Source organism: Vicugna pacos, chromosome 19 (assembly GCF_048564905.1).
Source record: "Vicugna pacos chromosome 19, VicPac4, whole genome shotgun sequence".
NCBI lineage: Eukaryota > Metazoa > Chordata > Mammalia > Artiodactyla > Camelidae > Vicugna > Vicugna pacos.
The window spans coordinates 45,459,774-45,482,998 of NC_133005.1; the positions used below are offsets into that span (position 1 = coordinate 45,459,774).

At 57.4% G+C, this 23,225-nt stretch overlaps 1 protein-coding gene and 1 long non-coding RNA gene across 6 annotated transcripts in view; one reads left to right on the forward strand and one right to left on the reverse strand.

The window, feature by feature from the left end:
* Positions 1-7,852: 7,852 nt before the first annotated feature.
* On the reverse strand, positions 7,853-8,739 carry LOC140687493 (uncharacterized). Its single transcript, XR_012061891.1, has 2 exons — positions 8,360-8,739; positions 7,853-8,038 (listed from the first exon to the last, which is right to left on the reverse strand). It is a non-coding gene; the product is annotated as an uncharacterized lncRNA (long non-coding RNA).
* Positions 8,740-10,181: 1,442 nt separating this feature from the next.
* OSBPL2 (oxysterol binding protein like 2) overlaps positions 10,182-23,225 on the forward strand; it is a 36,155-nt gene continuing 23,111 nt past the window's right edge. For 2 of the 5 annotated variants that reach the window (XM_072944533.1, XM_072944537.1), the window contains exon 1: positions 10,182-10,307. The gene's annotated coding sequence lies outside the window, so the exon portion shown is untranslated. Of the gene's footprint in view, positions 10,308-15,109; positions 15,197-15,242; positions 15,686-23,225 lie in introns of those variants that run through there. The other 3 variants (XM_031687647.2, XM_072944536.1, XM_072944534.1) reach the window with 3 other exon arrangements.

Genomic DNA, 23,225 nt, shown 5'->3' on the forward strand with positions numbered 1-23,225 from the left:
GGCTGCTTTCCTGGATTCTCATCCGCTTCCCAGGAGGAACGGCGCTGCCAGCAGAACTCCAGAATCAGCCCCCTTGGCCTGACTGGGACAATCACGGTGGCCAGCTGGGGCAGCATGGCCTGAGCTTATAGCAGCCCGGGCACTCAGTGAGAGCTCAGTGGGAGGTCCCCGAGACGAACCGCACAGGCTGGGGCAGCGGGGACTGGGGCCTGCAGAGCTGGCCTGCTCCCTGGGCCTCTGAGTCGTCTGCTGCCTGGCTGCTGGGAGCACGGGGCCCGGGTGGAAGCGAGGGTGAGGGGGCGAGGGGCAGCGTGAGGGACGAGGGGCGGCTCTTCGCACATCGGACGCAGCAGACCACAGAGCCTGGGCAAGACAGCTCTGCAGTGCCCCACTGGGTCGGCCTGCAGGAAAGAAGCTGGCAGCCCTTCCTGCTTCATCCTTGCTGGGGAGACCCCCTGGGGCCTCGGCCTCCATGCAGGCAAAGGAGAGGCTGAGGTGCGGGGGCTCAGAGGCTGCAGGGAGCACAGAGGGTTTGAAGAGCTGAAGGGAGCATGGAGTCGGCCCTGGGTCTGACATGTCTTCACTGCCTGCCCTTCTCCCCTAAGGACAGTGCTCGGGTGGAGACACTGAACACAAGGGAAGAAGTCTCAGGAGGGCTCCCCAGAGGAGAGGCAGCCTCCAGAAGTCTGACCCGAGGGAGGCTCAGGGGCCCCCAGGGGGCCGGAGAGGAATTCATGCCCTTCTCTAAGGAAGGGGACCCCTGAGCCCCAGGAAGGCCCCCTGCATGGCCCAGCCTGTGGCTCTGGGTGTGCCTGCCTCCCAGGGCTGGCCGTTAAGTGTTTGCTGGATGAATAAATGAAACCAGTTCACCTATGCAGGTTCTCTCCATGGGTTAAAAATGCATAAGCCACGGACGAGAACAGAAAGAGGGGAGAAGACAGGCCTTTCTCCAAGGAGCCTTCCCCGGAGCTCTGCGCGGGGTTGGCGTGGGCTGGCACGAGGCCTCAGGAGGGTCCCCAAATCCAGCAGTAGGGGGCCGGTCCCAGCCTGGGAACCTTCGCTGCACCCTCTAGAGTGCTCGGTGGGGCTGTGACCCACCAGTGTTACTGCGGCTGGGACCTGAACCAAGCACACACCAGGAGTCCCGGCCAGCACTGCTCCAGGGCCTTTGGACCAGGGCTTGCCCCGATCAGACCCTGAACAGTCAGTGTCAAACCCTAAGGGCCTCTGAGCCTGGCCAGAGGTGGGGACAGCTGCTCTGATAAGCGCTAGGACCAGAGGCTTGAAGCACTGGGTGAGGAGGGGAGAGGATCGCCCGTGTGGCAGCAGGGGGACGATGCCCAGCTCTGCACAGCCCTGCTCCAGGGCCCTCTCCCCAGCTGCAGCTGCACCCAACCCCAGAGCTCCCCACTGTGGACCCACCCCCGCAGGAGCCTGTCCTGCTCTGTGCCTCTTGCCCAGAGCTTGCCCACATCGTGTCAGAGCACAAATGCCTTGCCCGCCAGAGCCGCCCCCAGAATCACCCTCCCTTTGGGGTTCCTGCCCCCTGCTGGCCCTCTCCTGCGGTGACCAGGTTGGGTGGCCCTGGTGAGAATGCTGATGAGCTGAACTGGGCCTGGTGACCCCAGTCCTTTCTGCAGACTCCAGGCCTGGGGTCTGAGGCTGGACGGCCGGCTGGAGGCAGCTGCCCTGCAATGCCCTCCCCGTGGAAGGCGCAGCTGACGTCACAGTGCAGGTAAAGTGGTCTGTCTGGGGCAGGGAACCGGGTGGCTGCTGGGCTGGGCACGCTGGGGCCATCCTGGGGGTCTGACTGCTGGTACAGGCACCCTGTCTGGCTGATGCACCGCTCTGCTCTGAGAGGCCAGCAGCCCCCTCCCCAGACCTCATCAAGGCCCCCAAGGCCCAGCCCCATCCTGGAGCAGCCACCTACCTTCTCTTCCCGGCACACGCCCCCCCCCTGCCCCGCCCCCATGCCACCCTCCCCTCCCAGAAGCCCTTAGGGTTACCCCAGTTCCCGATCTGCCTGTGCTGTTCCGTGCTCGGGCCCAGAGGGCGTGCGTGTGCAGGTGCGCGTGTCACAGACGATTGGGTCAGCCCCGGGCAAACGAGCAGCGCCCTGACCCTGCGTGGGCCTCCGGGGCCCTCCTCCTCCCAAGGCAGCCTTCGGGGTGGAGTGAGAAGGAGGGGCCCACTCCGGGAGCCGCTTCCTGCCGGAGACCGAGCCGGCCCCACAACTGCACCTCCGTTTACTCCCCGAGTCCCCTGGGAGCCTGTGCTGTCAGGAAAATAACAAATGAGCCAACTGTCTCAGTGCTGGGGGCGCCGGCTTCAGTTAATGAAATGTCCCTCGAGTCCTTGAGGAGGAAGGAGGGGGCCGGGGCAACTCCCACGGCATGTCTGTGTGTGTAGGTACGTGTGTGTGTGTATGACTGCATGTCTGTGTACACGGGGGCCTGTGTATGTGTGCACGTGGGCCTGGCTGTGGGTCTGGTGTGTTCTCATGTCTGTGGGTCTGTGTGTGTCTGTGTCTAAGTGCATATGTGCACACGTGTCCATCTGTGGGTGTGTTTCTGACTTGAGCCTAGGGTAGGGGCTCCTGGAGGAAGCTGGGACATGTCCTCCTCCCACCCTGTAGGGACAGGTCAAGTCGGAGAAATGTCCCCTCTCCCTACACAAGTGGCATTGACTGTAGGACCAGGTCTGGGGCCAGGGAAGGGGTCAAGAAGCTCTCGAGTCAGCCCCTCCCCCAGTCACTGGCCGGCTGCATGCAGACTTGAGCACACACTCACACACGCAGCGGGACAACACAACACGTGAAGCGTGGGCAGCCCCCACCAGGCCCGGGCGCCCGGCCCAGCTCAGCAGGTGAGAGGCCTGGCGAGGCAGCACCCTTTGGGTCCTGCCGGGGGGCTCAGGGAACTTCGCTTAGGAAGCAGCTCGTTTTCCTTAGGACCCGCCCGGCCAGGTGGCTGTGCGGTTTCCCACCTCCAGCTGGGACACTGCTTGACCCAGGCCCCAAGCAGAAAGTGGTAGGGCTGGGTTTTGACTAAGAACAATGGAGTCTGAGCCCCAGACCAGAGCCCTGCCATCTGCAGGGGCACAGCAGGGCCACCTGGGTTCTCCCCACGGCCCTGGGAGCTTGTTACCCCAGGGGGACCCCGTCCTCTCCCCCAGCCCTGGCCTGACCTTAGTTTGGGTCCACCTTTTCCTGGCGTTGCATTATTCTCTCACATTTTCTAAGTTTGCTGAGCCAATTCATGTAGAATTGGAAACACTCATGCAATAAGTAACGATGTTCACTGCAAGGCTCTTCACTGGGAAGCCCTGAGGGAGAGAGGAAGGGTCCAAAAGACTGTCCTGACAGGTAGCCATCCTCCCCACGCCTGAAGAAGTGGGCATGGAAACCTTGGCTCCACAGGGCACTCATCTGACCGTTCACTGGTGGCATATCTCCTTCAGGTAGGGCTGGATCCAGGAGCCCAACTGCTGTCATCAGAGCCTGCATCTCTCAGCCCCACTCTCCTCTCCTGCAGTCACTCCCTTTGCTGCGGCACCTCCAAGCTGACCTCCCACAGCTCACTGCCCCCAGAGCTGATGCAGGGCCTCTTGTCCAAGCCCATGACCCAGCTGATTATCTCAGTGAGTAGTGATGTCCCAGGTTCCAGTCACATGCCACGGTCTGGGCCAGAGGTGGGGTCAGCCTGTGGATGGATTTGGGGTCATTCCCAGAAGGCAGAGTAGATGATGGGCAGAGCACCAGATGCTGGTCATGGGGCCACGACTGTGCCCCTCTGCCCTCAAGCCCACCCTAAACAGCCCCGTCTACCTGACTCTGGGGTACTTTCACACACCTTGCCTCCTCTGGGCCTCACCACGCCCTGGGGAAACTGAGGCTCTGAGCGCCCCTTTGCTAGCAAGTGGACTCATTTGGGCCTGTGGGTTCCATCACACCCCCAGCTGCCTCCCCAGCCCAGCCCCACCCACCTCCTGCTGGCCTCCAGGGGCGTTTATTGAGCACCTACTGTGTGCGGCTCGGCTAGGAGCCCAGAAGGCAGCATTGTTCCTGAGACTGGTAAGTGTGCAGAGGTCCCAGGCAACTTTGTCTCCAGGGGTGCCTTGGAGAGGACACGCCCAGGTCCTGAGGGCCCAAGCTCCTGGCCGTGGGACTCCTGGGCAGGCTGCCTTTCCTGGGCTGGGGCAGGGCTGGCCAAGTGCCCAGCACGAAGCCTCCTGTCAGCCCCTTTGCCTCTTTCCCAGAACAGGCCTGGCCTGCTCGCCCAGCCTAGGGGCCGGAGGGCCGGAGCCACCCTGCTGGCTGCACGCAACTCCCATGGCCCCAGAAGAGGAGAGGCAGCACCCCAAGGGCCGCAGCTCCTGCACTGAACCCCTCTCAGCACAGCTACAAAATTTGAAGCTCCCTGTGCAACATAAAACTGTGCCTCCCCCCGAAATTAAAAATTTCAAGATGGCAAGAGCAGAGCATTAAACTGAGCATGGAGCCCACGGGACTGCAGGCTGCACACCTGTGAGCCTGCCTCACCCACTGCCCCTGCTGCGGTGGCCACCTCTCCTGCCACTGGGAGCCCACCAGGGAAGGCCCCCCCACTGTGACAGCCTGGCACTTGATGGTTAGCTGTCCCCACCTCTCCCCTTCCCTGCCTTCCTCTGCAGGGATGGAATGGGCAGAGCACGCCTCTCCTCTGAAGGACCCCAAATGTCCAGCTCTCTCTTACCCAAGCCCCCCGCTTCCGCCCCCCTTATCTCACCCCCCCCAGCAAGAGTGCTGCTGCTGGGAATGGCGGCGGGGCCGCCACGACCAGGCCCGTCCCCACTGGCCTCGGCTGCTCCCAGGAAGAGGAATGAATCATACTGCCTTCAGCACCCCATCCCTGCTCCTTGGGCAAGTTTAAACTTTGCCCCCTCCCACCCCCGTGCCTGGCAGCTCCCCTGGCCGGGCTAGCAGCTCCAACAAGTTAAATTTAACCCAGCCCAAACTGTCTTTCTTTCCGCTCCCACTCGCCCCCTGGTCCTCTGCGCACAGATGCGCCCACACCCCTCCTGCTCCACGTGAGCCCCTGGGAAGGGTGGAGAGAGGAGGCCCAGACACTCCCACTTGCCCAGGGCTCCTTGCCACAGACTCCTTGTCCAGCTGATGTTCCCTGCCTGGCACCATGCTGGGGCACCCAGTAGGCACACAGGCTGTGTGTGCCAAGGGTATCAGGGACTGTGAGCTGAGAGTTCCACTTTGCATGTGGCACAGCCCTTCCTTTCCAGGCAGCTACTGTGAGCCCACACCGTGCCAGGTGTTCACATCTCTGGACCTGCCAGAGGACGCTGGAGGAGATCTGGGGGCCAAGGGCAGGCCTGGCCACATGTAATTTTCTGGGTGGTCTCAGGGGTCTCCGTCAGGGGAGGACAGTAGACACGTCCTTTGACAAGTGGCCACACACAATCTTCTTCCTTGGGTCCTCTGTTTTATTCAGGCTGGCAATGCACTCAGCTAAAATGCTGCTGTTTCACCAAGAGTGGCATGGAACAAAGTTCTGGCTAGCGAGACATGAGCAGAAGTGCCTGGTGTATTGTCAAATATGCACGTGATGGCTGGAGTGTCAGCAGCCATCTTGGAATATGAGGTGACACTGAGAATGGACGCAAGCACTAGAGCAGTGATACAATGAGGTAGGAACTGGGCACCCTGCCAACCCTGGACAGCGTAGACTTGGGTCACATGGGAGAGAAGTACATTTCTGTTTTGTTGAAGTCTCTGTTGTTCTGGGTTTTCTCATCTATGCAGCTCTAGCTAACCCTAAAAAAGCAGGCAATCAAGTTGGCCCAAATGGCCCCCCAGCAAGAGAGGAGGCCACTTCAGAGTCCTACAAGACATTCCACAGGGGGAAAAATGTTTCCCAGTTCCAGCTGGTCATGGGTCTGCAGCAGTGCCCTCTATGTCCTGGCCAACCCCACCAGAGGGGAAGGGGCCCTGGGAAGGGGGGCACTTGGCGTTGTTTAAACAGCATCACAGACCCACTTGGCCATGGCACCCTTTCCTCTAGAAACACCTAGCAGCAGTCAGACAGGCCCCGGGGGTCCACAGCACCACGCTTGGGAGACTCTTCAGGGCGTTTCACTGAGACAGTGCACCCAGAGGAACTCAGCCCAGCACTGGGCACACAGTAAGTGCTCAATAAATGCTAGGGCTGCTGAAGCTGGCAGTGGGGCCCATGTCAACTCTGAGCGTGGAGGTCGCCCCCTTCCACCAGACGCCTCACTCCTGCCTCCGCCCCGCCCTTTCTCTCTGCCCCCGCGGGTCTGCTCCTGCCTGGGCCTTCGTAGGGCAGCGTGGTCTCATGGCCGATCTCCTCCCACAGAGGCCCCGGGGGCTGGGGGCAGCGCGCCACTGAATCAGGTGGGGTCCACCAGGAAGGGTGGATTTGCAAAGAGATGCAGCAGTGAGGAAGGCGCGGGATAAAAAGTTTATAAGAGGAATACATGTGTTCTCTTTTGGCAGAATTTCTCGGTTGCAGATTGCTCAGGTCCCAAAGCCACGGGAAAGAAAAAAAGAAAAAGCCCTTTGCCGCTGCTATTGATAACTTGTCTCTCTCCACATGGTGGGTTCAGCGCTAAAAATACTCTTCGACGGCAGGGAAGCCGAGCACTGTCACATTGCAGAGGAGATTTGAAAGCGGCATAGGGAAGGATCAGCTTGGGCCACGTGAGGGCCATGGCCAGGCCTCGGTGGCTGGCTGTCCTCTGGCCACCCAGGTTGCACCCCAGAAGATTCCCTGGCATTCCACAGAAGGGAGTGGGGAAATGTCCTCTCCATGGACCTGGTGGGTGTCAGGGAGGGGTGTGAGCCTCAGGCTGGAACTCCGCAGGGGCAAAGGCCAGGTCAGCAATGCAGGGCACCCAGCATCCTCGGTGCCCAGCTCTGCTGGAGCTCTGGCCACAGACTGAGCTAAAGGGATCCACCCAGGCTCAGAAAACTGCTGGGAGGGAGGAGTGAAGCCAGCGAGAGAGCAGTGGGCTGTGGGGAGGACTAGCACCGCTGCAGTGTGGCCTGCTCTCGGAGCCTCAGTTTCCCCATTGAAGGGGGGCCAAGAGTCTGTTCTGCCGTCTCACGGTGAGATGGAAGGAAGGAGGGCAGTGCCTGTGAACGTGCTCCCTCCCACGCTGCTGGGACTGTGGGACCCCAGGACACCGGGCTTCATGCCAACAGGGTCAGCTGGCCGAGGGAAGGCAAGCTGCCGCCCAGGGGACTTGTGGGCCATGATATCACCTGATCTTGATTCAGAAGGAGCTGGACCGGGAGGCTCCTGTCATTCTTGCCTGGGGTGGGGGGAAGGTCACAGGCAGACATGACTGAGGGGCTTACTTTTGGGGTTGGCCTGATCTGAGAGCAGCTCCAGTGGGACAGCCACCCCAAAAGTTATCTGCTAGTCCAGCACATCTCAAGCTCTGAGAGTGCATATGTGGATGGACCCCTAGGGTCCTGCAGGGATTCTGGGGCCAAGCCAGGTGAGAGTGCTCGGGATGGAGGGGACACCATGACGACCTCCCCGCCAGGTGGCAGGAATCTGAGATCCTGGCCACGAGCCCCCTCTGACCACCCCCCTCCCCACCAGGTCCCAGGAACACGTGGGCACCTTATTCAGGTGTAGATCCTGGTCCTGGAGGTCTGGGCGGGGCTCTGCCTTTCTGACAAGCTCCTGGACTGTGCCAGGCTGCTGGGCTCCAGGAACCTACTGGGCCTGGGCCACTTCCTTTTTGCAGGTCCCAGGTGAGTCACTTCCCCTGCTTGAGGCTCAGTCTGCTCATCTGTAAAGTGGGAATGATGACACACTGACACATAGTATCTATTTGATCAGCTGTTGCAAACATGAAACTGAGTGAGGCATGTAAATTATGAGGCACTGGGTACTGCCAGCTGTCATCATCCGCTCATCATTATTGCACGGCCCCAAACCCTCTTTGTCTCCTTTTCTGCTCCAATTTCCATCCCATTCCTGGAGAATTTTGCCTCTGGAATTGGCCTCTTGACCTAGTGAAGATCATGTAAAAAAAAAAAAGTTCCTGAGATGGTCCCAAGGAACCCTCTTGCCAGCCTCCACCTGAGGGAGGAGTCCTGCCCAATCCTGGCCAACGCGACCAGGAAAGAGGAAGCAACAGCTGACACTCAGCCCAGTTTACTGCATCTGTTTAAAGGGGATAAACCGTCATCCCAGGCTGGGATCAGACCCCACGCCCACCCCTAAAGCCAGGGCTGAGATGGCCACACTTAGCCTAGGATGGCCGTGGGCAGAAAGGAGGCTCACCCAACCCAGCCCCTCCTCTGGCCTGATCAGTCTGATGCTGCACTCACTCCTGGAGTTTATGGCCAAGGGATGATGGCTAGGTTGAACCCCTCAGGGGCATGTCCTTTGCACAGGAGTCTGAGTCTTAGAGGCTTGTCAGGGTGAGAGAAGTGGAGGGCAGTGGCTCTGGGTCCCTGTGCTGGACCCGGGCCAGGCCTACAAGGGAAGCTGCAGGGCATCTCCGTGGCAACCGGCCTTGTCCTTGTCCTGGCTTGGGAGCCTGCATGCTACACCCTTCCCTCTCCTGCTAGAGTCGGTTTCTTCAGAGGTAACCATGGCAACGCCTTTGTTTCTGAGGCCTGGCCCCGCCTCCCTCTGGGCTTTTCTCCTCAGCAGAGGCTGGGAGAGCTCCTTCTCAGTCCCTGCACGTCTCTGGCGCCTGCTGACAGTGGGTCCACCAGTGAGCTGGGGCCAGACCCTGGGATGGGGGACGACTGGCTTTCTGGGCCCAGAAACCTTGCTTATGTCCTGCTACATACGGGAGGCACCGGCAGCTGCATGGGGGCTACGGAGGCAGCTAAGGCCCGCCCCTGCCCTCAAGGCACCCACGGTCCAGTCCCCCACACCCCGGCTGGAAAAGGGGAAACGTGTTCTGAGGAGGGAGGGCAGGGCCCAACTAGGGCTCGCTTTGCGGACTAGCCAGAGATGAGCAGGAACTTCAGAATGAGCTGCACGGTCACGGGGAGTCTGTCGGCACCCTCATGCGGCCAGGGTCCCAGTGTGCTTTTGGTACCAACTCAAACTGGCTTAAGCAGAAAAGAAAATGCAGCAGCTCACTTTACTGAGAAGTCTAGGATGGAGCTTGGTGAAGGTGCAGCTGGTTCTAGGTGACCCAGGGCTATTTGCTCTTGCTTTCCTCTGAGTTGGTGTCATTCTCAGGTGTCCCCCTCCCTCATGGTGACAAGATGCCCTTCAGTAGGCCCAGGTTTACATCTTTCTGCCACTTAGCCCAGCTCTTTGGAGGTATGTGGGCAGATGGGAGAGTTATTCCCTATCTTCCCTCTGGCTTGAGCAGAAGTCCCAGGGTTGACCCTCACTGGCCAGGACAGGGTCTCCTGCTCACCCTTGAACCAATCGCTGTGACTCTGAGCAGCAGCCTGATTCATGTTACTCCATCTACCCCAAGCCAGACCCAAGACTCAAATGGGATAAGGATGGGAGAAACCTGGTTTGCAAAGGAAAATCTTGGTATCCACAGGCTCAGAGAGGTTAGTTTACTTGCCCACGGCCACACAGCAGGTAAGGATGAAGCTCGGGTCTGACTCCAGAGCTTCTGGGCTTAGCCGCGGAGCCGCTGCTGGTCAGTGAGAGCAAAAAGATTTCAAACAAGGGAGTGAACTGTCAGGGATGCAGCCGGAAGGTAAAGTGGCGCCGGGTTTGGGTGAATGGTGAAACGCATGGCACGGAGGGTGACGGTGGGAAGCCCTGCAAGATGCTTGAGCTGAGGGAGGCAGCTCTGGGTGACTCAAGCCTCCACCCGTCCTCTGGGGCTGGGGGTCGCGGGCACAGAAGCCCTTGCCGACGGAGCCTCAGCGCCAGCGCTGGAGCCACCTGACTCACTGTTTGTAAACTCCGCTCGCCCAGCCACGCCCCTTCCTCCCTCCGGCCCGCCTCTTTCGGGTCAATATCTGCATAACCCCGCCCACCCATTCCTGGATTGGTTGCTCGGGTCGTCACTCCTCCGCGTGGGCGGGATCCCCGAGGGGCGGAGGGAGGTGCCGCTCTAGAGACTGATTAGCATAGTCCTGCCTCTCGGCGCGGCTCTCGGGCCGGGCGCTGATTGGACGGGCGGCGGCCGACGCAGCGGCGCCGGGCTCAGCGAGTGGCAGGCGCGGGCTGTCAGTCTGCAGGGCGGCCGGCCGCACTTCCGCCTCGGTGTCAGTGGGTCGCGGGCCTGCGGGGCGGGGGCGGGGCGGGCAGCGGGGCTCGGCCGGCGCGGGAGAGACCGCGGTCCAGGTGAGTGACCCGGCCGGGACTCCGACCCCGCGTCTCCCGGGGACCGAGCCCGGCATCGGGCGGGCGGGCCTGGGCCGCGGGCGGCGGGAAGGCGGGCCGGGCCGGGGGGAGCCGGAGCCCCGTGCCCCCCGCCCGCCGGCCAGGCCCCGGCCCGGCCCGCCCGGCCTCCCGCCGCCCGCCCGCCCGCCGGCCGCGGCCCGGCCCCGAGGAAACTTGGGAGAAAAGTTGGCGGCGGGCGGCGGGGCGGCGGGTGCGGCGGGCCTGGGTCCCCCGGCAGCCGCCCAGACCCCGCGTCGCCGGGCAACTGCGGACCCGGGGCCCGCCTGGCCGCCGCCGCACCCGGAAGTCGGGCTGGGAGCGATGGGGCCCGGCGCCTGCCAGCCCGCCTTTGCGGTCAGGGATGAGTGAGGGGGCGCGCCGGGCAGGGGCGCTGCGACCCCCGGCTTCTCCTGCGTGTCCGCGCTCAGCCAGTAAGGCAGGGTCCCCTCCCGCCCCGGCGACCACCTGTGGGTTTGTCTGGGCCCCGCAGGGCTTTGTGCATGTGTCCACCCCTTCCCCTGCTCTTCGTTTTGTTTTTAATTTGTCCCCCTTAGCAGACTATCCATGCTGTCCAGAGCTCCTTACTTAACACATGTTAGATGAATTAGATAAACTGATTTTTTAGAAGGTTCCTTCTTTCTCCGCAGTTACATTTCAGTAATCAGCAGATGAGTCTTGAGACTTTGCAAGCCCAGACCAAGACTGTTGGGTAATCACAAATCAGTCTTCCCCAGGGTTTTTCTGGGACAAGAAGCCAGCGGGGTGTTAGGATGTTCCTGGCACTCCTGAGTGTGAGGGTCACCTCCCAGCTCCCAGGAAGCTGCGCTCCTGTCCTTGGGGCTTTTATCCTGACAGGTCAGTCTAGGACAAGCCCTGGGCCGGCAGCCAGCAGCTTTTGCCTTAGCCCCTTCTCTCGGGCTGCCTGTGCACATCTGGAGCAGGGGTCTTACTCAGTTCAGTTTGACAGACGTTTTTGGAATGTCCGCTGCCAGCCTGGCTGTGAGCTGCAGAACCTCTCTATCCACTGGAGGTGTTGAGAGGACACAGCTAGGGAGCAGAGGCGTCCTGGGACCCCCCCCCCACCCTGGTTGCCCCTTGCCGTGGTGGCAGAGCAAAGGCCCTTAATGAGTTTGTGCACTGATCAGTGTTATCCCATCTCTTCTGGCCTCAGTTCCTTCCCCTGCGACACGTCCTGTTTACCTGGCAGAGCTGATGAGAGGGGCAATTGAAAGGATTGTCTCCAGCTTTCCCTGGTGGTGCTCCAGATTGCGCCACAGTTCCAAATTGTGGTGTCCAGTTGTTCCCTTCCCCCCACCCCCACAAGGACAGGAACTTATGGGCTACACTTCCTCCTTGCCCGGCACAGTGCCCCATGTTCTCGTGTAAAACATGACCCTCAGCGCATGGATGACTCGTCTCCTTAGAGTTTACCTCTCCTGCCTGCCTCACCTGGCCTTCTGTTAATAACAGCTCTTGTCCAAGGTGGTGACAGTGAGTAACAGGTGTTATTCCAGGACTGCTGCAAGCACATCACACTCGCTTTATGCACATGGCTTTCACGACAACCTACGAGGCTGGTCCTTAGTTATGTCTAGTCTATTCATGCGGAAGCTCAGGAGAGAGAGGTTAACTGACTGACTCTAAATCACACGGTAGTAAGTTACATTGCAGGGATTTGAACCCAGGCAGTCTGGCTCCAGAGTTCACACTCTTGCATGCCTCTCTCTACGGCCCTTTAAAACCAAGATTCTCATGGACTATGTCCCTGTGACAGTTTTCTTTAGAACATTTAATTGTGCTGCACTGCTGTGTGTCAGAACTTTGTTTCTTGCAGTACATATAACTGATAGAGTTTCATTTTTTGTGAGTGTGAATGTTTATAAAACCAGTTTATTTCTGCTAAAATAAAGGAGTAATTCTCCATCTGGTTGAGATTTTGCCAAAATACCTCACCTGCTGCTGGTTCCTTGGTTCTTAGTGAAGTCCTTGAAGCTCATTGTGTGAGAAGGGTGAGCTGGTGGAGCAGGGGTGATGACGGATGGACAGCTGCGCAGTTTGAAACGTGAGGTTGTAGTTCTGAAACCAGTTCTGAGCGAACTTAATGCAGTAAAGCTTACAGCCGTCAAGCGTGCGTTTAGGGCATCCCCTTCTCCTCCCAAGTGCATCCCGAGTGGTCAGGCTCTTGGTTAACGTTTTGATGAACAGTGTTATTTCAATGTTTAAGTGCCGTCTGTCCTCCGTGCTGGGGCCTCTTATTCACGCCCTTCAGGAAATGCTAGCAAATAAGTCTTGGATATGTCCTTACAATTGGCTGGACCTTTAAAATCTTGTTACATTCAGCTAATTACAAAAGTGACATTTCTTTTTTTGGTGGGGAAGTTTTTGAAACATTTTATGTACTCTTACACTGCCTTCAGACAGGGAGTTAGCTGTCTGTTGCAAACAATTTCTTTGGTACTCCTGTGAAAAGCCAAGGCCCCTTCCTTGCCTAGGACTTTGGCTGAGGCGGACGTGAGGTGGGCAGGGCTTGTGTCTTTGAGCGAAAGCAGCGGTGAGGGTCCTGAGGTGACCCGTGTGTCCCACTGTGGAGTTTACAGATCTTTCTGGAGGTGGCCTGGGGCTCTCGGGTTCTGGCCCCGGTCTCTCTACCTTTGATGGGAGGAAAGTTACTTGTCTGCTCCTGCCTCCAGGGTCTTGGCCTGTAAAATGAGTTATGATGAGGAATATACGTGAAAAGGTAGTGGAGAGCGTGCGGTACTGTAATAGGTGCTCAGGACACCGTCAGACCTGACCTGAGAGCACTGAAATTGACCCCACCTGACCATGTCGCAGACGCACGTGGTGTCGAAGAGCAGCCGAGGGAGTCTTTGGTAGGTGGGTCGCAGTTCTCTAGAAGTGAGCTGCAGTTACGCTGTTAAGTTGTGACTCCTCAAGGGAGCTGGTGTTTATAAAAAGACCCTTGGCCCAGAGGGGACCCGCTGGGCCTCAGCTGAGGGTTTAGGACGACAGGCCGACCGTGGGGCGGGGTTTAGTGCTGGAGCTCGGCACACTTTAAGGGTGATTTATTGAGATTGAAGGGAAGTTAGTATTTGAACGTGACGGATTATTTACAAATACTTAAATTCTGAGAATTTTTAGTATTTTAGGTTCTAGCTTGGCACTCTAAGTGCAGTTTCCATGCACAGTGATTAAGTTGTGTCTCTGCTGCACGTTTACCTCGTCTGAGTGTTTTTGCTGACAAAGCCCCGGCGTGTGTCGCCGCCGGGTCGCCGCTGGTTGGAAGTGTCGTGTGGACGTCGGCCCGGCCCTGCAGCTCTCTGTCGCGCGCCCGTGATGAGATGGTCACTCTGACGTGTCCACGAGCTTTGTGGCGCTTATTTCCTTTTCTTTCCAAATTCAGAGAAGAGCTCAGGGTCACTTGGCAGAATTTCGAAGCATCCCCGTCTTTCCACGGAATCTCCTGCAGGTAGAAGCGCCGTCCGGCCCGTGGCGCAAGCGGGGCCCATGGTTGGGCAGCGTGGAGGCCTGGGAATGCTGCCTCGCATTTGCGCATCTCTCTCTGCTTTCTCTCTTCATCGGCGGGGACACTTGCAGGATTTACCTGAGACACAAACTCCAGTGTCAGTGCTGGCAGGGGGCCCCGAGCCGGGGGCTGGGTGGGGGCCGCACGCGGCTGAGGGCTGCGGGCCGGCACGCTCTCCTGGACGTCAGCCCCGGGCCTCCCCGCACCCCCGGGTGCTGGGGTCACCTCAGCTGTGGCGGTGGTCTGTGTGGCTCTGGCTCGGACAGGCCCGTCTGACCTCTGGGCTGGTCCCTGTACCAGAGGAGCTGGACCCCCCGCCCCCACAGGGCCCAGAGGAGCGCTTGTTCCGGGCTGGTGCGGGGAGCCTGGGGGGCCCGGCGTGAGGAGAGTCTGTCGGGAAGTCGTGCTGAGCCCAGATTCTGCACAGGACAGTGGCGGCCGTGGGGGCGGAGCTGTTTCCCTGAAAGAGGGAGAGGCCGACCGAGAGAAAAGAGCAGCTGTGACCTGGTGCCAGTGCCCTCGTGCCTGGCTGGGCAGTGACTTCCACTGTTGTCCTAAGACCAGGGCAAGCATATGATTTGATGGCCCAACTGGGAACTTGGGAGAGTGGGAAGGAGCACCGCGAAGAACCCAGTCATGGCAGACGTGACCCGGGGCCCGGGGCCACCTTATTAGGCGCTGTGGAGGAGCGGTAGGACCAGAGCCGTCTTGTCCTGATGCAGACAGGTCAGGCACCAAGTGCCCCTGTTCCCGAGAGACCCTGACCACGGGGACGTCCCAGCACTGGCGGGAGTGGGCAGGTCTCCGGGAGGGAGGAGGTCGGGGGTCTCCCGGGCCCGTGCAGCTCCCGGCACAGCCTTAGGGTCTGTGTCTGAGCTGGTGCACTTTGGGCTGAACACTGAGGTATCTCTGGGTGTTAGGGTGTTTGAACCTGGCTTCTCACCAGAAGTACCTGTGGAACTTTGTAGAAAGTGTGGGTTTGAGGCCTGGCCCCAGGTCTCCTGGACCCAGGCTCCTGGGGGCCCCGGGCTGTGTGCAGTGCGCTCCCATGAGTCCCATGTGGCTGGTGTGCTTGCCGGAGCTTGGGACCCACTGTGGGTTGTAACCTATTTTGGATCAAGGACCCCTGGTAGAGAACTGAACGAAGAGTCTGAGTCATCTTCCTGAGGACAAAAATGAACAGCAATAGGGTTTTGCAATTTTCTCCTTTTTAGGGTTATGGTGTAGAAATGTGTGGATTTCCCTGACCTTGGTTTAAGCACCCACACTCCTTAGTGCTCAGGAAGTGTGGCTGGGAGTGACGCCGGCATGATGAATTTGTCAGCAGGTAAAACCGGTTAGGAGCCTGGGCAGGTGGCACTTGGGCAAGAGGCGGTGGGGAGGAGGCAAGCAGGAGAAGGGGCGAGGACGTCAGCCTGGATGCGGCGCAGTGGAGACGGCATCTGAAGCATCCTGCCCCACCATGCATGTGCCGTCATCGGCGGGGCCGCCCGGGTTCTCCAGCTGCCACACCGTCCCAGCCCTTGGTCCTACTTGTCAGAGATGGACATGCCGCAGGGAGGGGCCCATGGATGTCTGATTTCTCTGGCATGGCTGCCGCTCTGTGGTTTTCTGGGAACACGGCCCTGTGGAGTGTGGACGGAGCCCACCCTCCTGACCTAGAACTTTCTCCCCCTACCCTCGGACTGCATTTAAACTGCTCCACTTTACTCCCTGGTACAGAAAGAGGAGGGTGATGCAAACAAACGTGTTTGCCCAGAAGAGCATCCGTTCGCCTCGGCCCTCCGCTGGATTCCAGAGCTCCTCCCAGCACGGGGTGTGTTTTGGGTCTCACCGTTGCGTCGTGGGCACTGTGGTGCAGGGGAGGCACGGGACCCGAGGGACCGTGTTGTGGATGGGGTCGGGGTCTGGGACGGGGCTCTAGGCTCCTGCTTGCGGAGCCCCAGAAGGAAGTGTGGCTCCAGCGGCCACTCCCGTGGCCGGGCTGGTCTGCCCTGTGCCTGCCCTTCTGGGCCGCCCTGTCGGGTGGGGAATGGTAAACAGTGGGCGACTAGTGTGGCTGTTTACATAGCAGGAGAGGTTCATTTACCTCAAGTCTGGAAACTCAGTTTCTTGCCTGAACCCCAAGCCAAACCGGCCAGTTCGCATGCTGACAGGTAAGCCTGCTCGCTGGCGAGGATGGGGCAGGGGGCTTCTCAGGCTGGGCCTCCTGGGGGCCCACGCCGACACGCAGCCCTCAGTGAGGACCCTTTCAGGCCCCTGCGGCATCAGGCAGCCCTGCAGACGGCCGAGCCCGGTAAAGCTGCATAGACAGAAAACGCACACCTGCCTGTTCTGCCCTCAGAGCGGCTCTGATGGGGCCTCAGGCGCGACTGGACGGGACCAGATTTCCCTCGAGTCTAAGGAACCAGTGTCCCAGAGGCCACTCTCGCCCCCACCCCCGGCCACCGGGACACGCGTGTGAACGGCTGCCCTGCGGGGCAGGCACCTAGAAGGCGTGCAGAAGGCTTTGTTGCGGATGGAGTTGGGGGTGTTCATTTGGTTCGCCCGCTAGGCATTTACAGTTACAGGAATGCGAAGGCCGGACCTTTCCTCAGCAATTGGCAAGACACACGTTTCAGTGAGTGCAAGTCAGGAGAACCAGGTGGTTTTAGAAATAAGAATAGAGAGTGGGTTTGGCCTGACGTGTGCTTGGGCCCGCGGTTGGTCTGTGGAAGGCCGGCTCTGCCTGCTCTGCCTGTGGCTGCCTCCCTCCGTTTGGGGGGCCCCTGGAGCTTCCTAGAGCCCCTCGGGTGTCCCCGCCCAGTGGGGCCCTAGAGCACCCTGTCTGGGGTGGACGCCACCCACCACCTGGTCCGCGTAAGTGGAGGAATTCAGCCAGTCAGCACTGCAGCGCCAGCCTCCGCGGAAGCCGCGCTGCGAGTGCTCCGAGCCACCTGTGGCCTGGGGCCTCTGCAGGTTAGAGTGCTTCCAGCGTGGCTCGGGGTTCTGCAGTGCGACTCTCAAATCTGACTTTGGAAACAGACTCAACTTTTTTTTTTTTTAAAAAAAAAACAAGAAGCTGGGCTCTTTCCCCGAGTAAGACAAGGATCTTGAGGCCTCTAGGTGGCAGGTGGGCTCCCTTGGCTAAGCAGGGGTCTCAAGACAAAAACACTGAAAAATCGGTGACCACAAAGACATTGTGGCCAGGAAGCGCCGTCCATCCATGGTGGCACTGTGGTGCGGAGTTGGGTGCGGCCTCCAGGATGCCCCAGGACTGGTGGGCCCGGGCCTCCCGCCTTTCTCGGGGAGCTCTGTCCGCCCTTCTCTCCAGCCGGCTTTGCCCCAGGGTGTAGTCCCATCACCCAGCCGCCTCGGTTTCACTTTCCCCATTAAATGTGCCCGTCCCATCCCTCGGTTCTTCAATTCCTCCTGATACCAGTGGTTTTCACACTCACAAGTGACGTGATTCCACGTTCTTGGTGGGCACTGCGGGGAACAGCTGTGTGCTCCAGTAACGTTTAAGCATCTCTGTCCCGTCTTTCTGGGATCTGACAGGCCCCTCTGGGGATGAGGCCGGATTGGACCCTGCCAGGCTGCTCCCAGGGAAGAAGAGCCCTGTGGGGGAGTGGCAGTGCCTTGCGTTTGTTCCGTCGCTGGCTGGCCTTGTGCCCACCGCTGCTGTGCTGCCGTCGCCGTGTGCGCACTTGTCTGTTTCTGGGAAGGGTTTGGCCTTGACTTTAAGAGCTGCGGGGCAGTGAGAGCCTGGCGGATGGACTGTGCTGTTGAGGGGTGCAGGGGGTTGGGGGAGTGTGGTGGCTTCTGTTTCTGACTTGTGTCTGACAGAAACCCAGTTTTATGCGTCCGGTGGCTTGAGAAGGTGTCCGGACAGTGTCGCCTGCCTCTGGGCCGAGGCCCTCAGCAGGTCTCACCTGCAGTGCCCGTGGGGCGCCTGCTCCCTGGGGAGGGGGCGGGACCAGGCCTCGTGGCGTCTTCTCTCTGTGGGTTTCCTGGCTGGTTCTTCCCCATCCCCTCCCTCAGTTTCCCAACCCGCCTCGCCCCCTGGGCGGCTGCCCTCGTAGCTCTGCGGTCCTGGTCTCCCTCGGCCACCTCGCCCTTGCTGGTGGGAGCGAGCTGGAACGTTGATGCTGCTTTCCTTCACCTGGCAGGGGGCGAAGCACCGCCGAGGCTGGGGTGTCGTGTGGGTTTGGGACCCGGGGAGCTTGTCCTCTCCGGCCAGTGACGGCGAGTTTGGCACCAGCACGCTGAGCTCCGTGCGCAGCTGTTTGTTTCTTATTTGTCCTACTTGCTGATGTAATTTTTTCTAATTTTAAAAATTGTGGTAAAATACATGTAACATGAAGTTTGCCGTCTTGACCATTTTAAGCGCGCAGTTCAGTGGTAGTCTACACGTTTGTCCGCCCCTGTAGCCCCTTCCACCTGGTGAAGCGGAAGCCTTTGCCGTGAAACACCGAGTGCCCGAGTCCCCTCCTTCCGCCCCGACACCGCCGTCTGCTCTCGGTGTCTGCGAATGTGGCTTCTCCAGGGACTGAATGTAAGTGGAGTCGCACAGTATTTGTCTTTTTGTATCTGACTTATTTCATTGGTCATGATATCCTCAAGGTTCATCTGTGCGTGTAATAGGATTTCCTTCTGTTTTAAGGCTGGATAACATTCTACTGTATGTCTGGACCACATTTTGCTTATGTGTTTTTCTACGGATGGACACTTGGGTTGCTTCCAAGTTTTAAGCTCTTGTGAACGATGCTGCCGTGAACATGGGTATATAAATGTCTCTTCGAGACCTTGCTTTTGGTTCTTTTGGGTAGATACCCAGAAGTGGAATTGCTGGATCATATGGTAATTCTGTTTTTAATTTTTTGATGATCCGCCATACCATTTGCCACAGCGGCTGTGCCGTTTGACCTTCTTACCAGAGGTGCCCAGGGGTTCCTGTTTCTCTGCATCCTCACCCAGACTTCTTACTTTCTGTTCTCTTGACAGCAGCCATCCTGATGGGTGTGAGGTGGTCTCTCATGATAGTTTTGCTCTGCAGCTCCCTGGTGATGAGTGAGTTGAGCATCTTTTCATGTGCTTATTGGCCGTTGGTTTATCTTCTCTGCTGAAACGTTTGTTCAAGTCTTTTGCCCATTTTTGAATCAGGTTGGTTTTTTTCTAATAATTGAGTTTTTGGAGTTCTCTATATATTCAGAATATTAATCTTGTATGTATGTAATGTATGATTTGCAAATATTTTCTCCCATTCTGAGGTTGCCTTTGTACTCTGTGGATAGTGTCGGAGGCACAAATTTTGAAAATTTTCATGAAGCTCAATTTTTCTAACTTTCTTTAATTACCTCTGCTTTTAGTGTCTTATCCAGTGAACCACTGCCAAGTCCAGAGTTGTGAACGCTTGCCCTGTGTTTTCTTCTAAGAGTTATATAGTTTTAAGTCTTACATTTAGGTCCTTGATCCATTCTGAGTTAGTTTTTATATGTGCTGTCAGATAGGACCCAGCTTCTTTCTTTTGCACCCGGATATCCAGTTTCCCAGCCCCACTTGTTGAAAAGACAGTCCTTTCCTTCTTGAATGGCCTGGGCACCCTTCTGAAAAGTCACTTGCCCGTACATGTGGGAGCTGACTTCTGGGCTCTCTGGGCTGCCTGTCTGTCTGTGTGCCTGCGCCGCACTCTCTGATCGCTGTAGGTTTGTGGTAAGTTTTGAAATCAGGGAGTGGGAGTCTTCTGGCCTTGTTCTCCTTTTCTCAAGATTGTTTTGCCCCTTCCAGGGCCGTTGAGAGTCCATGTGAATTTTAGAATGGGGTGTTCTGTCTATGCAAAAAGCACCTTGGGGCTTTGATGGGGATCGTGTTGAATCTGTAGATTGCTTAGAGCAGTACTGACATCTTCATATTCAGTCTTCCAACCTATGAACCTGGGGTGTGTTTCCCTTGCTTATGTCTTCTTTGGTTTCTTCCAGTAATGTCTTACGGTTTCCAGTCTTTCACCACCTCGGTTAATCCCTAAGTATTTTATTCTTTTAGATGTTGTTGTGAGTGGAATTGTTTGGAATCCCCTCTTCAGGTTGCTCGTTGTTAGTGCATGGAAATGCGGCTGCTTTCTGCGTCTCATGTTTGCGTCCTGCTGCCTTGCTGAGTTTGTTTATTCTAATGTTTTCTCTTTTTTTGGTGGAATCTTTAAGGTTTTCTCTGCATAAGATCTTATCATCTGCAAACACAGGTTTACTTCTTTCTTTCCGAATTAGGTGACTCTTATTTCTTTTTCTTGCCCAGTCGTTCAGGCTGGAACTTGCAGTGCTACAATGCATAGAGCTGAAGAAAGCGGGCATCCTCGCCGTGTTCCTCATTTCAGAGGAAAAGCTTTGCTGCTGGTTTTTCGTCTGTGGCTTTTGTTATGTTGGGTGGCCCTTCTACTACTAATTTGTCAAATGTTTCTATCACGAAAAGGCGTTGAATTTTGTCAAACGACTTTTCCGCGTCCCCTGAAATGCCCCTGTGGTTTTGATCTGTTGTGCCAACTGAGTTTCATACGTTGAGTCATCTTTGCGTTCCAGCAGTAAGCCCCGTCTGGTCATGGCGTGTGAATCCTCGTAGTGCACTGCTGAGTGTGTTCAGTGTGTTTAGTTTGCTAGTGTTTTGTTGAGGGCTTTCTGCACCTGTGTCCGTGAGGGGGGCTGGTTTGTAGTTTCCTTTTCTTGTAATGTCGGCGTCTGGCCTTGGTGTCAGGACTGCAGTGGCCCCATTGAGTGAGTGAGGGAGTGTTTGTTTACTGTTCTTCGATTTTCTGGAAAAGTCTGAGGAGAACTGGTGTTTGTTTGTCCGTGATTGGTAGAATTCACCAGCGAAGCCACTGGGTCCAGGACTCTTCTTTGTTGCGAGGTTTCTGATTACTGATTGGGCCGTTCGGATAGAATTCTGTTTCTCTGTGGCTTAGTCTGGCGGGTTTCGTGTCTCTGGGAGTTTGTCCATGCCACCTAGGTTATCCAGCTTTGGGGGTTGTACTTATAGTCCTTTTCATTTCAGCTGAATCAGTAGTAATGTCTCCACTTTCATTTATAATTTTAACTTTTTGAATATTCTCTTTTTTTCTTAGTCCATCTGCCTGCTGCTGGTCTTTGCAGAGAACCGACTTTCGGGTTCATTGATCTTGCCTGCTTTTCCATCCGTGTGCCTGCCTGCCTTCTGCTGGCTTTGGTGTTTGTTCTTCTTCCCCGCTTCCTTCAGTTGTAGGGTCAGGTTGTTGAGTGAGATCTGTCTTATTTTTTAATGTAAGCACTGGTAGCTATAAATTTTCCCCTTGGCACTGCTGTCACTGCATCCCGTGCATTTTGGTGTGGTGTGTTTTTATTGTCGTCTGTTTCTAAGGGTTTCCTGATTCCCCTTGTAATTCTTTTCTTTGCTCTGTTGGTTGTTGAAGAGCGTGTTATTTACTTCCCACAACTTTGTGAGTTTTCCAGTTTTCCTTCTTTTATTGATCTCTGACTCACTCCTTTGTGGTCAGAGAAGATGCTTTGTGTGACGTCTGGCTCTTCAGATGTCTTGAGGTATAATCTGTGGCCTCGCACGGGGCCTGTCCTGGAGAAGGTCCCACGTGCGCTTGAAGGAAGCGTGCCCTGTCGTGGGGCGGTGTGCTCCGTGTGCGTCTGTCAGACCTGCTTGGCTGATTGTGTTTCTCGAGTCCTCCGTTGCTTTACTTCTGTCTGGTTGACACTTGTTAATGTATATTTAAATTACTATTTATTTGTATTATTTTGAGCAGTTTATATTCAGAATTGATATTTAACTGCAAAAGTGATTTCAGAATTTCCATATTCTGTACGTGGTGAAGACCCTGTCTAGGTCGCCATGCCCATTTGTTATAAAAAGGGAAATAACGTGCAATGCGACTCTCGAGTGAGTTGGCCCTGGAGATGAAGCTCCGGTCCCTTAGCCAGTCCTTGCTCCTAAGTGAGTAGGCCAGTTTTTCCCAGAAAACGTAAAGATGGGTTTGTCAGAATTGAGTGCAAACACTCGTGTAGGTGCTGCTGGGATGTTCGGTGTTTCGAGCTGCGTCCTGGAAGTATGGGACAGCAGTCGGAGTGGGCATCTTGAAGGGGGCAGGATGGGGCTCTGGGCGGGGCGGGCAGGCACCTTGTGTGGAACTGGAAGCGATGGGGGGGGGCGTCCTGGGCTGGTGTCTCCCGAGGAGGCTGGGAGGGAGCACTCCCTGCAGTTGGACGGGGGAGCCCCGCACAGGGGTGGGGTCGGGGGTGAGCCCCTGCCTGCCCGCCCCTCCCTCCTTCAGCAGCCCAGGCCTGGCATTCGTTCCCGTTGGACAGACGAGATCACTGTTGCTCTGTGTTGATGCTCTGCAGTGGTGGGTGGTTTTACTCCAAAATGAAGAGTGCGTGTGGCAGCTGAGGCGACCCCCCAGGAATCACCTGCCGGTCGTGTGCAGCTCACCCGGAGCCTGCAGGCGCGCAGTCTGGCGGCTGCCGTGGGGGTTTTGGCCTCGACCTCGGGGCGCGGGGGGCGTGAAGGGCGCGGCCTCCCCGAGCGGGGCTCAGGCACTCGGTGGGGGCCCGGGCAGCGACGCCAGGGCCGCGTCCAGGTCGCGGTCCCACTTGTCAGCCAAGTCTGTCTTCAGTGTTGGTCCAGCCCGACATCTTACACCCTCATTTTAGAGACTTACTGTGTGTCTTGATTCATTTACTTTTCACGGCAGTGTTTTTGTCGTGGGTGAGGACAGGTATGAGGAAGGAAAATACTGTGACTTTTAACACGCCTTTCATTGTGGGGGATCTTAAACGTACAGAAAAGCGGGCGGAATAGCGCACTGGTCCCTGCGAGCCCATTTCCAGCCTCACCCATTCACCAGCTCGTGGCCCGGCTCATCCCGCGAGTCGCCCTGTCACCCTCCGCAGTCACTGTGAGGAGAATCCTGGCCGCGGCACTGCCTCCCCGTGCGTATTCCAGCGTGTAGCTCTGAAAGGTGAGGGCTCTTCTGAAAAACACAGGTAGGACACACAGTAAATTGCAGGTGTTCAAAGTGTGAGTTTGGACATGTGCGCATCCACAGAAATGATGGGATGTCCCTTCTCCTCCGTTGTGCTGCTTCCTTCCTCATTTATTTCTTGAAGAACCCAGGTCTTGTCCTGTCTCATGTTGCTGATTGTTCCCCCAGGGGCAGTTGGACATGAGTTAACATGACCTGGGCACCCCCGCGGGACTACCAGCTCCTCCAGCCTCGTGACCTACCCCCACCCCCCGCCATGTGCTCATTCTCCTTTGTGACTTAGTGGTTGAAGACACTGGGTTTTGCCCTGTAGACTTTCCCAGGGTCCTGTCTTGTCAGCATGTCCCAGTGGTAGAGTTGAACA